The sequence below is a fragment of the Onychostoma macrolepis genome, chromosome 01 (genome assembly GCF_012432095.1).
Source record: "Onychostoma macrolepis isolate SWU-2019 chromosome 01, ASM1243209v1, whole genome shotgun sequence".
NCBI lineage: Eukaryota > Metazoa > Chordata > Actinopteri > Cypriniformes > Cyprinidae > Onychostoma > Onychostoma macrolepis.
This window is the reverse complement of record NC_081155.1, coordinates 7922328-7935347: the sequence shown is the minus strand read 5'-3', so window position 1 is coordinate 7935347 and position 13020 is coordinate 7922328. Positions and strand designations below refer to the sequence as shown.

At 37.0% G+C, this 13020-nt stretch overlaps 1 long non-coding RNA gene across 2 annotated transcripts; it reads left to right on the top strand.

Annotated features, from left to right (window-relative positions):
• Positions 1–4420: 4420 nt before the first annotated feature.
• LOC131536180 (uncharacterized) lies at positions 4421–8873 on the top strand. 2 transcript variants are annotated; one of them, XR_009269880.1, is made up of 6 exons: positions 4421–4544; positions 4969–5055; positions 5182–5226; positions 5435–5469; positions 6434–6529; positions 8546–8873. It is a non-coding gene; the product is annotated as an uncharacterized LOC131536180 (long non-coding RNA). The 2 variants fall into 2 exon arrangements; XR_009269879.1 differs by lacking the exon at positions 8546–8873 and having other exon boundaries at positions 6434–7479.
• The last annotated feature ends 4147 nt before the right edge of the window (positions 8874–13020 follow it).

Genomic DNA, 13020 nt, shown 5'->3' with positions numbered 1-13020 from the left:
CTCCTAGACGTCATAATGGTAACGTCCACACAACATCAAATTCTAACATCATTAGACGTTGATATTTAGTTAGATTTAGGTTGGGGCATTAACCAACCAGAATCCAACATCAAGCCAACGTCTTAAGCCAATGTCACATTGACGTCAAATACTGATATTTAGTCGTCAGGTATGGCAACCAAAACCTAACGTCTCCTAGACGTCATAATGGTTACGTCCACACAACATCAAATTCTAACATCATTAGACGTTGATATTTAGTTAGATTTAGGTTGGGGCATTAACCAACCAAAATCCAACGTCAAGCCAATGTCTCAAGCCAACGTCACATTGACGTCAAATACTGATATTTAGTCGTCAGGTATGGCAACCAAAACCCAACGTCTCCTAGACGTCATAATGGTAACGTCCAAACAACATCAAATTCTAACATCATTAGACGTTGATATTTAGTTAGATTTAGGTTGGGGCATTAACCAAGCAGAATCCAACATCAAGCCAACGTCTTAAGCCAATGTCACATTGACGTCAAATACTGACATTTTGTGGTCTGGTATGGCAACCAAAACCCAACATCTCCTAGACGTCATAATGGTAACGTCCACACAACGTCAAATTCTAACATCATTAGACGTTGATATTTAGTTAGGTTTAGGTTGGGGCATTAACCAACCAGAATCCAACATCAAGCCAACGTCTTAAGCCAATGTCACATTGACGTCAAATACTGACATTTTGTGGTCTGGTATGGCAACCAAAACCCAACATCTCCTAGACGTCATAATGGTAACGTCCACACAACGTCAAATTCTAACATCATTAGACGTTGATATTTAGTTAGGTTTAGGTTGGGGCATTAACTAACCAAAATCCAACGTCAAGCCAATGTCTTAAGCCAACGTCATATTGATGTCAAATACTGATATTTAGTCGTCAGGTATGGCGATCAAAACCCAACGTCTTGTAGACGTCATATTGGTAACGTCCACACAACGTCAAATTCTAACATCATTAGACGTTGATCTTTTGTTAGTTTTAGGTTGTGGCATTAAATAACCAAAATCCAAAGTCAAGCCAATGTCTTAAGCCAATGTCACATTGACGTCAAACACTGACATTTTGTGGTCTGGTATGGCAACCAAAATCCAACGTCTACTAGACTTCATAATGGTAACGTCCACACAACATCAAATTCTAACATCATTAGACGTTGATATTTAGTTAGATTTAGGTTGTGGCATTAACCAACCAAAATCCAACGTCAAGCCAACGCGTCTTAAGCCAACGCCATATTGACGTCAAACACTGACATTTAGTCATCAGGTATGGCGACCAAAACCCAACGTCTCGTAGACGTCATAATGGTAACGTCCACACAACGTCAAACTCTAACATCATTAGACATTGATCTTTTGTTAGTTTTAGGTTGTGGCATTAACTAACCAAAATCCAACGTCAAGCAAGCGTCAAGCCAACGTCTCAAGCCAACGTCTTAAGCCAACGTCACATTAACGTCAAACACTGACATTTTGTGGTCTGGTATGGCAACCAAAACCCAACGTCTACTAGACGTCATAATGGTAACGTCCACACAACGTCAAACTCTAACATCATTAGACGTTGATCTTTTGTTAGTTTTAGGTTGTGGCATTAACTAACCAAAATCCAACGTCAAGACGTCTTTAGCTAACATCATATTGATGTCAAATACTGACATTTAGTCGTCAGGTATGGCGACCAAAACCCAACGTCTCGTAGACGTCATAATGGTAACGTCCACACAATGTCAAACTCTAACATCATTAGACATTGATCTTTTGTTAGTTTTAGGTTGTGGCATTAACTAACCAAAATCCAACGTCAAGCCAACGTCTTAAGCCAACGTCATATTGACGTCAAACACTGACATTTAGTCATCAGGTATGGCGACCAAAACCCAACGTCTCGTAGACGTCATAATGGTAACGTCCACACAACGTCAAACTCTAACATCATTAGACATTGATCTTTTGTTAGTTTTAGGTTGTGGCATTAATTAACCAAAATCCAACGTCAAGCAAACGTCAAGCCAACATCTTAAGCCAACGTCACATTGACGTCAAACACTGACATTTTGTGGTCTGGTATGGCAACCAAAATCCAACGTCTACTAGACGTCATAATGGTAACGTCCACACAACGTCAAACTCTAACATCATTAGACGTTGATCTTTTGTTAGTTTTAGGTTGTGGCATTAACTAACCAAAATCCAACGTCAAGCCAACGTCTTAAGCCAATGTCATATTGATGTCAAATACTGACATTTAGTCGTCAGGTATGGCGACCAAAACCTGACATTTAGTCATCAGGTATGGCAACCAAAACCCAACGTCTCGTAGACGTCATAATGGAAACGTTCCACACAACGTCAAACTCTAACATCATTAGACGTTGATCTTTTGTTAGTTTTAGGTTGTGGCATTAACTAACCAAAATCCAACGTCAAGCCAACGTCTTAAGCCAATGTCATATTGATGTCAAATACTGACATTTAGTCGTCAGGTATGGCGACCAAAACCTGACATTTAGTCATCAGGTATGGCAACCAAAACCCAACGTCTCCTAGACGTCATAATGGAAACGTTCCACACAACGTCAAACTCTAACATCATTAGACGTTGATCTTTTGTTAGTTTTAGGTTGTGGCATTAAATAACCAAAATCCAACGTCAAGCCAACGTCTTAAGCCAACGTCATATTGATGTCAAATACCGACATTTAGTCATCAGGTATGGCAACCAAAATCCAACGTCTACTAGGCGTCATAATGGTAACGTCCACACAACGTCAAACTCTAACATCATTAGATGTTGATCTTTTGTTAGTTTTAGGTTGTGGCATTAACTAACCAAAATCCAACGTCTTAAGCCAACATCATACTGATGTCAAATTCTGACATTTAGTCATGAGGTACACTGTAAAAAAAATATATATATATTTTACGGAATATAACTGTACATATTTACAGTATTTTTCTGTTATTTTAAATTATAAGTAAAATTCTGTAAAACAACATCTTTAAATTAAAAACTTGACTGTTATTTTAAGTAAGCTATTATATCTTTAATGACAAATTATAGTAGTTCTCTTTTTTTTAACACAGGAAAATGGCTGTATTATTTATACTGTATTTTTTTCTGTATTCTTAAATAATCTGTAATATGTAGCTCATTATATTAAAGGTTTATGCCCATACTAGCTGTTTAGCATTTTTCTTTGTAATTTTAAAGTACATCATATTAGTTTTATATTTAGGTGTTTTTACATTTAACAATTCTGAACACAAATATAGCTGACTTACATCAAATAATGCACAATGTGCTTTTAAAGAGTAAAGCTGCACTACTCTCCAGGTTGAAACTTTCAGGCCTCTGCCCACACACCAGTTGATCCAAATTACTTTGCAAAGGAAATTGTGAACAGAGAAAAGTACATTATTTTATAAATTATTGGTATGTTATCTGATCAGAATGTGCATTTGTTATTTGTGTGAGAGAAGTCCTATACCTACGGAGAAATTTGAAATTAGAAAAAAACAGAGCATGGAGAAAAGGGTCTGAAAGGACTGGAATGCATACCATAAAATTTTGAATCCTCGATTTGTCAAATGTGCATGTCTGCATTATGGAAACACCATAATTTACCATAGTTTACATTTTCCCATACCATGAATGCTGTAACCGCATTACCACTGCAGTCAACAGTGTAATCTGTAGACAAATGTTGCAATTATGACAGTATTTGCAGTAAGTGTTACTGTGGACAAAGGAATAAACCTAAACCAACAGATGGTGTAACACTGTCTGCAAAACAGCAAAGGGTCAGATACAGAAAATACCACAGTTGTATGCACAGCTGCATTTAGGCATAAGAGTGGTTATACAGTTGAGACAAGGGATTTGCTAAAGTTCAAAAGGGTCATTATTGGTCATGTGAATGTAACTGTAATTCACGAGTATAGACAGACATGTACACACTGTCTGTACTCCTAAACCTAATCCTATTTTAACTCTAAATTCATAGGGAAATTATAGGTGAATAGTGAATAGCACACATACACTTGTAAGCATAAGTGAAAACACCATTTTACCAATTAATTACATGTAACAGCCTAAAAAATTAAAATCAATATACATACATATTTGCTATCTTTTGTTTAAAACTAGTTTTTTCTACAGTTGCAATGTTATTTTATGTCTCTCTTTGTTGCTTTGGTCGTGATTGGTTAATCTAAACGTCATCCAGGAATCTGGCCAATGACAACTGGGCACGCCTCCTACCGCTCAAATTTGAATTTACACACCAGTCCGTTGCTGCTCTGTTTATCTGCAGTCCTGCTCCGTTCAGTGCACTAGTAATGGCTTTTACATGGATTATCACATATTTGACAGATTAATTCTTATTTTGACCGATTTTGAGTTATGTTGTGCAGATTGAGAACGAAAAAGCGCGAATATGAACACAGACACAATGGCTAATGGACACATATTGCAAACTGCAGAAGGTAAATACCATTTATAATTTTTCTACTGTTACTTTTAAAGTGATATGCTAATCGCGATGACATAATCTGTTACTGTTTTGATATTATGTTTTAATAAAGATAAGGCTGTGTGTAATGACGATGTTGTGGCCATGATTTAAAGTGACTACTTTGTGTTTTTAAATATTTGTTTATATCACGGAATGTAAATATATCCATGTAACATAGTGCTACAAGTTACTGACGTTTTAACAGAGAAACATGCATGAATGACAGAATAAATAGCGGGACATGTATGATGTTAATACAGGCCGCCGTTTGCTGATCTTATTTTTAATAACAGTATGAAATAGTAAAAATAACTAACGTTATATTGTTATTTTATTGTAAAATAAAATGTCTCACTGTGGAACATGAAAAACTGGCATATACACTTGTTCAACAGAGAGGACATGAAACCATTCTTGGACTCTGAAGAATACTATGCAAACCATGCTTTTGGATCTACTGTTAAGTTTTTGTAATAAAGCTGGTGAGTAGGCTAAATTTCTGTAAGCCCATGTCTCTGTCAGTAAGTCAACAATATTGTTCTATTAAACCTGTTAATATTCATTTGTGTGTGTGTGTGTGTGTGTGTGTTTTCCCTCTCATGGTCCAGAGGTTTTGGGATTGAAAATCTTCTGCCACATGATCTTCCGTAAAAGTGAGTATTCATGTCATACTAACATTAATACTTTAAATGATCATGTGCTATATGTGCTGAAATGTGAACACAGCAAAGCAGGTAAACTCTGCACCAAGGCACCACTCTGATTCAAAGTTCATTCTTGAGTTTAGCTCACTCAACATGAAAACTCCCTCATCATTTTCTCACCCTCATGTCTTTTTTGATCTTCTTTTGTGTTCCACAGAAAAAAGTCAGTTATGCAGATTGGAAAAGACATGGGTGAGTAAATGATGACGACATCCACCTTATTCTTCACATAAAAATGGGCCATTTGTAGATTTTATAGGTCTTGCTTCCGGTCTCTTTTGCTTCCAAATATTTTTAGCTGTACAGAACCGCTCGTTTTGTTGCTTGATATTGCAAATTGGTGTGTCTTACCATGTTATTTTAGTGTATTAGCTTAATTATGAACACACTGGTTTGTAATGCAAACAGTTTTACCGTTTACTGCATATTGTTATTCTTGTCGTTGTTTCCCTATAGCGGCTAATGAACTGGAAGTCTCGCCCATAGGCTTACTTCCGTGTTTAGGAATAAGGTGGATAAGTATGATATCTTGAGTAATTTAATGATCTCCTCAAGTACATTTGTTAGACATTTCAGCCCCTTGTGATAGAAAAACAGTGTAAACCAATTAATAATTATATTAGTTATAAATATACAGGTATTAGCATATTAGCAATTGATACAAATATTAATTCTTTTTATTTTTTGGTGTACTAATTGGCATTTTTCTGGGTACAAAATTTATTTACTTTATGATACATCTGAGAAAAGTTGTTCGTTGTTGTGAATACTAATTTCTTTATAACTACCATCTGAAAGTAGAGTACACACACAGCAGTGAGTAAAGAACACACACCCAGAGCATTAATCAGCCATTTTTATTGTGCGGCCCGTGTGGGTAACGTGCCTTGCTCAAGGGCACCTCAGGCCCCATTTACACTAGTGCGTTTTTTTAAAAGAGCGCTGTTCATTCACTCATCTACATTTCCTGCCAGTATTGAGACTCGAACCCATGACCTTCAGGTTACAAGTCTGACTCTCTAACCATTAGGTCACAACTAGATCATTAAATTAGCCAGAATGTCTCATAATGTCAAATGTTGTTTATAGAAAAGGTACACAAATGAAGTCCTTTTCAATAAATCTCTTTTTTTTTTTTTTTTTATTTAACCCCCAGATGCAGCAAGGATCCAGCTGATTACTTCAGATTTGGTGGACTGCTCTTTATCTGCTGTGACTGTCACTTCTGGTGCAGAATCATGGACCTTTATTTGTATGTTTTGATTTGACTTATTACACTTGTGTAGCTAGTATTCAGAATTAAAATACAATGTAATTTTTGTCCACGTATATTATCAGAGCTATATAGAATCCAATAGGGTCAGTCAAATATTGAGAAAAAACACTATAAACCTGATTGGGAAAATACAAGCTAAAATACAGTTCCCTCCACAATCTTTTTCAAAGAAAAAATCATGATACTATAACCCTAACTTGTAAGATAAAAATGTAATTTTTAGTTTTTCAATTGCTCCTCAAGAATTCCTCCTCAGGAATTTGTTTACATAAATTTACATCTAAATAATGAAACAGTTTTAAGCATGGAATACACTACACGACTTCTGAACAGATTTTTAAAACAGATTTTTGACTTACCGACTTTGTAAATAATGACAAAGGAAAGCTGGGCATCATATACTTAAGCCTGGAATACACTACACGATTTTTGCCCTGATTTTCCGCCAATTTACAGTCAGGAGAAGTTGACGCTAGTTGCCGAAAGTCAGAGCCAGTCTGCAGATTTGAGATGACAGATTCCATAGAAAATTGCATAGTGTATGATAGTCACAGACTCCGGTTTTTTAAGCTTCAGACTCTGATTCTATCCAGTCGGAGGATATCAAACGTTTGATATTTTCAGCCGATTTTACAATGCATATTGTTTTCATTTGTCATGCGTCTCCTAGCAACACGGCTCATGTTTCTGAGTGAGTTTGTTGTGATCGGAACAACTTTAAAGTCTGGTAGTGTATGATCCTCAGTCATGTAGTGTATGATGCCCAGTTTTCCTTTGTCGCTATTTACAAAGTCAGTATGTGTATGATGCCTAGTGTTTTAAAAATCTGTTCAGATTTTAAAAGTCATGTAGTGTATTCCAGCCTTTAGAATTAACAGTCATTTGAAACAGTGGCAATCTTGTAGACGTTTTGTATTTCTTCTTTTGAGAATATTTAATTCAACTTCTGATCAAACTGTTCTGTTAATTGGTACAGTATTGTAAATGTTGAAATGTATTTCCTTTCAAATTTGTACTTTTTTTTTCTTCAAAAACTGAATGATTACATTTTCAGTTTTGTACAGTATATGTACAGACTTTGTATTTTGTCTTTCAAAATAAAACTTAATTTACAATCTTGAGCATGCTTTAACACTTTCATTTTTTTGTTTGTTTTTTAATAACCTGTAAAATAACAAGTGTTTCTCTGCAGAACTTTTGGGCTAGTGCTTTCAGCACTTTATTGAATGCGTTTGATCATAATAATCTAGGAAAAATCTGTAAAATGATAGTGTTCCTCTGTACAGTGTTTAGTGATGTCACTTTATTGAATTTGTCAGTAATAATCTAAGACAAATCCATAAAATAACAGTTTTGCACTGTAAAAAAAAAAAAAAAAGAAAGAGTCCAATGACTGGAAGTAGCGGCTGCCAAACAAAAACCATAAAACTGAAGTAAATTTAAAAAAAATGGGACAAACCACGCTCATATAATGGTGGAATACCATTCATAGGCCTTAAATACGGGACGATTCTATGTTAATGTCAAGCCCTGTTTGCAAATATGTGCTAATATTGCCGCCAACTTGGAAAATTATGGCAGACTGCTGATATTACTGAACTCATAGTGTGAAATATCCCAAAACATTGCTTTTGGTACCATATAATAGTCATAAATTGCTCAGTCAGTTGTTGTTTGTTCTCTCTTTTGTGTACATGCAACAGACCCAAGTAAATGTTAAGAGATGTGTTCACATCCTCACTGCCTTTTAGCATCAACATCAGGAAGGTTTTAGGTTTTGAAATTGCGTGATATCAGTTGTGTCTCCAGAAGATAAAAACCTAGCAGTTTGGGTGGGCCCATGATCTTCCGTCTAGCACCACAGTAGGACCAATGTGACTTCTACATTAGATATGACAAACTTGACACAAACTATAACAAGCGGTTCATAATGTGTTATGTATAATCAATTATTTGGACATTTAACTCCTCCTCTTCCTTTTGTGTTCACAGGTTGATGACAAATGTGGTAATGGCCAGTTTCAATAGGGATGCAATGCAATGTCTGTCCAACACTGAAATCAATTTAACTTTGGTTTTTGATGATTTTCACCTAACTTTGACGGCCCTCAGAATATTTTATTCTATCTTCATGTGTTCATGTTTTATGACCATTTGAATACAGGTGGGTACCATCAAAAATACAACATTTTGGACAAAAAACTGAGAAAAATGCATTTTTATCAAAGTAGTACATTTTCATGCAAAATACATTCAGATGTCATATTCTTTCACCTGTAAATAATTATATGAATAATTTAAATTGCATTCAATAAACAGAACAAACAGACAGACACACACACACAAACATATGATTATACACACACACAGGCTACATACATACATATACTGTACATGCACACACACACGTCCACACACACACACACACACACACACGTGCACACACACACACACACACACACACACACACAAACATACATACATATGATTATACACACACACAGGCTACATACATACATATGCATACATATACTGTACATGCACACACACACGTCCACACACACACACACATGTGCACACACACACACACACACACACACACATGCTACATACATACGCATACATATACTGTACATGCAGACAGACAGACAGACAGATAGATAGATAGATAGATAGATAGATAGAACACACACACACACACACCCCTATTCAGATCGACGGATCGGTTATAACTACAGATGTTTCTGTGTCTCTCTCTCTCTCACTGACTGCATCGTCCCGATTAGATTCAAAATGGTCAAAGCATGATCTACATAGGCTATGATCTATATATGATCTACATTTTCTCTGACCCTCCATGTACGCCGATCGTCTCCTATTCGCACCCTAAAGACCCGGAAGTCCCGTAACTCATTCAGGACATGCGCTAGGGCTTTCTTTACCGTAATACACCTAGAACACGGAAAGCCGTAAAAACTCGTCAATGGCGGAGAAGCGTTGTCTCTTAATTGACGAGATATCTCGTCAATGGCGTTGAAAGAGTTAATAGTTATGATCCTTGTTCATCAGAACCAATGCTATATATATTATTACATCAAAATTTTAGTGATATTACAAAACAAATCGAAGGTCACACACAGTGGCGTAACTTAGTAATGATGGGCCCCAGTGCAGGCTATAACGATGGGCCCCCTGAGATGCATGGTTATGAAGCTCAAACACACAGCGCTCGTGTCTAGAAGAGAACCCAAATAAGTGAATTTGTGCCTAACCTACTTAATTAAGACCAACTAAAAGCAATATCTTGTCTGTTTCCTATATTAAATTGAACAGTTCTCTTTGCGTGCGTCTCTCTCCATCACATGCACACACGCAGGAATCACGGCAATTGCATTACTCTCCGAGAGACATGAGAGCACTATCCCACCACTTTTTACAACATCTCGCGATACACGGTCGGATGTACCTAAAAGAAAGAAACATCTCCATTCGATAAGAAATTTGTTGGTCTGTGTTAAGTAACAGGCAATCTATCGCTGGAATGTGTTATGGCGAGCGCTCGTTGGCGCATAATGCGCATCTTCACACAGACGATCGAGCACTTCGTTCTGGTAAAAGCACTAAACAAAATGCACACACACATGTCCTTGGTCTTGATATACAATCACTGATGAACACCACTTTGGTTTTAATGATAAAAAAACAAACAAACAAAAAACAACTATATGAGAGTGGATTAGGACCCTGAACCTCAGAAAAACCACAAGACCATTAAGGTACACAATTAATTGATGCAAATTTATATTTACTCACTGCTGTGAAGACTCTTGGCATTAATTATATTGTATTATTAATCTATCTATAGCTATCTATCTATCTATTTAGCTATCTATCTAATCTATATAGTAGCTTCATCGCCAGGGGCCCGTTTGCGATGTCTGTAGTTACACCACTGGTCACACACAATAAACACTTGCACATAAATGTATGAAAGATTATTATATCTTATGTTGATGATTTTATATAATTAAAGCTTTGAAAGTATATTGAAACATAGTGTGTCTTAATCAAGTTTAATAAGCAAATCAGTTCAGCGTACTCGTGAGTGAACAGTAGAAAGACTTATGGAACTAATAATTATTGTGATCAGGAACATCTTGGAGTTCCAAATCTCATTGGAAAGTGTGATTCGTTTGACTATGCGAACACAGTTGGTCGGTGCATACCCAGTCAACACGTGAGATCACGCGATGATCACAGTGACATCACACCATTCTCATACGGTGATACTCACAGTGTGAGTAATATGTGAGCTCATTGTGAATTCAAAATGTTGAGCAGGTTGAGAGGAGGCAGTTCAAATATCAGTCACCGGGGTACATTCTACTTCCTGTTTCTCAACACTATCACAGAGATATCACAGTGCTCTCACATGATGAGCTCATGAGTGCACGCCCAGCTAACAGATTTCTGTTATAAGAACCTTCTCCAAACATACAACTGACTTCCAGACACAGCCTTCGATGAAATCAACTTAAATAAACAAATCCACAGCTTCACTCATTATTCACTCATGATGTTTTATTGTTTTGTTTGATGTCACCATCATAGTGATTAGTGTTTGCTTTAGTTGGGCTCTTGACCCTTTACTTTATAACATTATATTTTTTGGGGCTGCTGTAACTGTGTTTGTAAAGCACATTTGTTATGGCAAGGAAACCCAAAAAGAGACTGCAACCAGGTGATATTGGTTTGTTATTGATGATAACAACACAGTCATCACCTAGATTCCATATGCAGTCTTGGGAAGTTGTGGCCTAATGGTTAGAGAGTCAGGCTCTTAATCCAAAGGTTGCGGGTTTGAGTCTTGGGCAGGCAAGGATTGTAGGTGGGAGAGAGAATGTACAGCGCTCTCCACGCTCAATACCATGACTGAGGTGCCCTTGAGCAAGGTACAGAACCCCCAACTGCTCCCCGGGCACTGCAACATAAATGGCTGCCCACTGCTCTGGGTGTGTGCACTTTGGATGGGTTAATTGCAGAGCACAAATTCTGAGTCACGTCATTTTCATAATCATTTATGGAGAATTATAAAAGCATAAGACACAAACATTATTAACTACTCTGTCATTTAAACACAAAGAGAAACATCAAGAATCAGTGTATGAATCTCAACAATGGTGACAATCAAAAGTTTCATGCTGCAATGCATGCTGGGTACTTAGTCTCTGTGCAGTGAGTGCACTTTGACCTCACATTAGTATGAGCTCACAGTGAGGGCGCTGTGAGGTTACACTTTTAGCTCACTGTTACCTCACATTGTGACCTCATCACGAGTATCCTGTGAGATCATGGTGACATCGCTGTGAGATCAAATTGTTGACTGGGTATTGCATACGGACTAGGACAGGCATCCTCAAATCTGGCCCACTCCTGCAGAGTTTAGCTCTAACCCTAATCAAACACACCTGAGCATGCTAATCAGAGTCTTCAAGATCATTAGAAAATCACAGGTAGCTGAGTTTGATCAGGGTTGGAGCTAAACTCTGCAGCAGATTGGCCCTCCAGGGAAAGATTTGAGGAACTCTGGACTAGGATATCTTGGCTCTGCTGACCCGAAGAGGGTGCTATTTCCTTCCAGAAGTTATGGTCCATACAATGTCTTTATACTTTGTACTTTTTAAAATTTTAGCTGTACTTAGTTATCTCCTATCCAAGCCTCATCAGCATAGGTGTACATTGTTGTGGTCTTCTCTATCACAGTCCTGGTTTTTGGAGTTCTGTCCTTGACTGGAGCCGAACATTCACATTCAAAATAACCTGCAAATACATTGAAAGAAAAAAAAAAAAGAAAAAAAAATTCCCTGACTGACATACAGTAGTCTGCTGGTTATCGAAACAATTGTGTAGTGATTATTTTCTCCAACAGAGGGTGCTGAGAGCTACACTGTAGTGATGGTGAGATGAAGCCTTATGAAGCTTTAAGCTTTTCAGCCAAGTGGTTCACAAAAGGGTTAATTTATGGAAGCTTAATTTACTCACAATACCACGTGGTGGCCAAAGAGTATAAAACAAGCACAAAAGGGTTAATTTCTGGAGGCTTAATTTGCTCATTGTGAGCCTCCAGAAATTAACCCTTTGTGAACCACTTGGCTGAAAAGCTTAAAGCTTCATAAGGCTTCATCTGGCCATCACTAGCTTACACCATTACTGCAAGCCATAGATGGCAGTGTTGCCATGGAATACTTTAGAAATGTTTTCGCAATTGGATTTTATTACTAAACTTGAGCCAGATGTTACTAAAAAAAAAAAAAAACTTTTTTATGTTATGTAAAGTGTTTGTTTATATTTTGGTTAACTAATGACTCTTGCTCAATGCTTATGTGGACATTATTTGTTTTACAAGAGTGTTTACGTTTCTTACACGCCTTTATTTTGAAGTCTGGAAAAGGAAGTGCAGTGGTGCT